Here is a 4,034-nt window from a genome sequence, read left to right as displayed (position 1 = left end):
TTTTGTTGTCTCATACTTTTAGATACGCTGTTATTTGTAAATGCTACTGCTTATGTTAGCTTTTAATATAGGGTTTTATCCCGATTAAAGCTTTAATACAGTACGGCAACTGCACGCGCGTCCATGTATAACACTTCTCGTAGCTATGTGAAAATAAATATATAACTGGAACAGTTCATTGTTGAAGCTGAGCTGATCTGAAGGAAGAGTTATGAAATTTTAAAAAGTAAAATTACGAGGTAAAAAAATTTTATACATGCATGATGTCTTCACAATAAGATCAATAACATGCATTTAAATTAGGGCTGGGCGATATGGCCAAAAAAATAATCACGATAAATGTTTTTTTTTCATATCAGTCGATATCGGTAATTATCACGATAAACTAGTCGTGTCCTCTTTTGGAAGGCCAAACAAAGTAGTTTCTCTTTCACAACGAAAAAGCGTCACACACCGCGGCCTTGAGTGAGCGGAGGCCAGTTTGAGTGAGCAGAGGCGGGCGGGCTTGCGGCAACCACATGTGGTAGGCGTGGTTGACTCTTAACTTTTATAAAGATGAAAGCTTTGGACGCGGCCTTGAGTGAGCGGAGGCCAGTTTGAGTGAGCAGAGGCGGGCGGGCTTGCGGCAACCACATGTGGTAGGCGTGGTTGACTCTTAACTTTTATAAAGAATATCTCTTTGGATTTGAGACTTTAGTCTTTGCAACTTTACAGATCTTCTTTATGCACCAATAAGCTTGTAACACCCCAAAGAGAAAGGAAAAATTGAAATCGCATCATATGACCCCTTTAATATAGTTCGCTGCTAGTAATGGAGGACCAAAAGAATTGTTCCAGTTCTCGTTTCGGTGTACAAAGCTGAAGTGTGGCGTCATTTGTGCTTTTAACGTCCACCATGGGACGCAGGCGCCGTCTCGGTTCTGCCGCTTGCCGCGTCCTGTGTGAAGAGCCTCGCGCAGGGCGCGGCAGGCAGTAGGGTCGCCGCCGCAGCGCACTCTTGCCCAGGGCAAGTAAGGGGCCGTTCATATGTCGCGCCTAAAACGCGTGGAAAACGCTAGGCACGCCGCTTTCTGCTTTTTTTCCCCCAAGCGTTCGGGCGCTTGCGCTCCGGAGGCGTCTGCCGTTGCTAAGCAACCATGACCTCCGCTCTCCATGAAGACTCGGGAGTTTCAGCAAAGGATAAATGGATTTGCAGCACTAAAAATCGCTTGCAGTAGCTCTGCTACTAAATTTATTTAAAAATGGCTATCCCTGTACAGCTATGATCAGCTGTTCCTTCATCTTGACTGAGCTTTCAATGTTGTTACGGGAGAGGATGAAGCTGATTGATTGGTTCTTGTCACATGACCCGCGGTGCGCTTGCGGCATACTGAAAAATTGAAATGTTTTCATCTCGATGCGGCGCGGAAGCGCCTGGAAAAAATGAGCGCGTCGCGACCGCGTCGCTTCCATTATGAGCGCGCCTGCCACGCGTCTTCATTTGAAATAACGAACTTGAGCGCGCAAAAAACGAGATATGTGAATGGCCCCTAAGACTGCAACTCAAGGCTGGCAGTCATGCATATGCTCTGGAACAGAGTAATATCGCGTCCACATCACAGGCTTTGCGATTAGGAAATCGCAACGTCTCAAATCGCACAGCCCTACTCAATACCATGGTAAAAATATAACTATATAGTTTTTAGGTATCTGTATGAAAAACAGTAGCCTAAAGACATTTATTATAAATGCACACATATGCTATAGCTTAATCATAAAACTGTAATTATATTCCATTACTCCTTTTATACATTTCATTCATGTATACATTAATAATATAGTAAAATTCTATACAAATACCCACATTTCTGCCACAATAACACGGTCCAGTTAGTGTTACTACAGTAGATCCATAAATGGCGATTTGTAGATTGAAAAACCTTCTGACTGTATCGTTGCGCACAGTTTTTCTCCTGTTTGTCAGGACGGTGTCATCCAGCTTTAAACTAGTTTAAATCACTGAATCTTTTGTGTTGTTTGATGGATTCAAGCGCTTCACACTGGATCTCACAGCGCTGTTTAGTGCTCGCGTGACCAAGACTCATCTGCTCTAGTAAGCTCGCGCTGCCGTTTAAACTTTGGTCTGAGTGGATAAACAGTCAGTGTTTCGTTACGCTTTTGGCACATAAACATTATAGAAAACATTTATCGAACTCTTCATATCGTTTTAGCATTTTAAAATTATATTGCGATAATTATCGTTATCGATTTATCACCCAGCCCTAATTTAAATATAAATAGGGTGAATTAATTCATGCCAAATTTAATGCAGCAAGTTTCGACCTTACTGATTCTCATGTGTAAGTAGCATAAATCAGTTCTGTCTACTAACAGCCATACAAATATAACCACCGCAAAATAAACAGAAAAGCAAAATCCCACATTCTAATCGCACACACATATCACACCACCTGGCTCTAAAATGCATTAGTTATATTTTAATTTGCTTAAAAATGTGGTTAAAATGTCAGTTTTGTTATTAAACTGTTAAAGATTAACTAATTTGATTAGACATTCTGTATGATGATGAACTGGATTATTCCATGAACAGAACCCAGAAAAAAACTAAATGAAAACATAGATCTTGTGAAAAATCTAATGCAGGTGTCCTGTTCAGAGGAAATATGAGAGCTGAGAGCGAGCGGGCAGTACAGACACGAGCGCTGGCACTCAGCTGTGGACTGATCTCACACACTTCACCTGCTCTTGTGACTCTCATAATCTGTGTGCAATGCAAACACACGCCACACTGCCGACAGCACATCTATTCACCTCTGAACAAACACAGCAGATATGGAAACCCGTGATCGCTCTGGCAGCCTGTGTGATGTTATTCACAATATTTCAGTTGCAAACTCCATCGAGTGACTGATTTCTCGATATGAACCCAACATCTCAACACAAGAGCGTGCACTAGTGACAAAAGCACAGTGCAAGCAGCACTGGTTTCCGATTGGTTTCCTGTAAAGCCACAACAGTAAGACACATGCGATAGCCACAACTACCTTTCTGTGCAATCTTTCCTTCAAATGTCTGAAAAGCTCAAGCAGGCATAGATTCATGTTAAACACTGTCTTGGTTCAATTCATCAGCTGTTGATTGGATTAAGGAGGATCTGAATGTGAGCTTGAGGTTGGATGTAAGAATGGGAATTATTGGCTGGAGAAATTACAAGAGAGAAGTCTGTTTCACCAGAAGATCGAGTTATGAAATTACGAGGGGAAAAAATATATATATAACCATGGATGAATTGTTCACAATAAGATCAATATTCTTGTGAAGAATGATTTAAAGGTGCCATAGAATGCATTGATACAATATTTTAAATTGTTCTCTGATGTCCCCAGTGTGTGTATGTGAAGTTTTCTCAAACTACCCCACAGATCATTTTTTATAGCTTGCGGAAATTGCCACTTTTAGGGTATGAGCCAAAACGCGCTGTTTTTTGGAGCCAAAACACGCTGTTTTTGTGTTTGTCCCCTTTAAATGAAAATGAGCTGGTGCTCCCGCCTCCCTTTTCAGAAGAGTGAGGAGCTTCAAGAGCTCATGCTCGCGGGCATACCGGTGTTACGGTTCAACTGGTGGTGACCATGTTACTGATCCTCACATTGCTTCCAAATGCAATTTTTAACTACCACATTCCTATTTACGATCATTCTGGAAGCACGTGACGGCAGCATTGGTGAAAACAGGCAGAGACAATGGTAGCTTTAGCAACATTAGCCTTACAGAGAGCCAAGAAGCTCTTTTGGAAAACAAAATATGAGGCGTGATGCTTACTTTGTCTGGACGTTTGCGTACAAAGCGTTGGTATCGATCCCTCTTTCAGAAGCAATCTTTGCACAACTCCAGCGCTGAACTGACCCTCGTTTGTGAGGCAGTACGGCGTAAAATGTTAGCACAAATGTATAGGACTTTTCCGTTTTTTTCCGGGACATTTCCTTCGAAAATGAAATTTAACCACAGTGTCCTCAGCGGTCTATGAAGCCTCCTAT

This window comes from Sinocyclocheilus anshuiensis, unplaced genomic scaffold (assembly GCF_001515605.1).
Source record: "Sinocyclocheilus anshuiensis isolate Anshui unplaced genomic scaffold, SAMN03320099.WGS_v1.1 scaffold1075, whole genome shotgun sequence".
NCBI lineage: Eukaryota > Metazoa > Chordata > Actinopteri > Cypriniformes > Cyprinidae > Sinocyclocheilus > Sinocyclocheilus anshuiensis.
Note: the sequence above shows the minus strand (reverse complement) of the source record.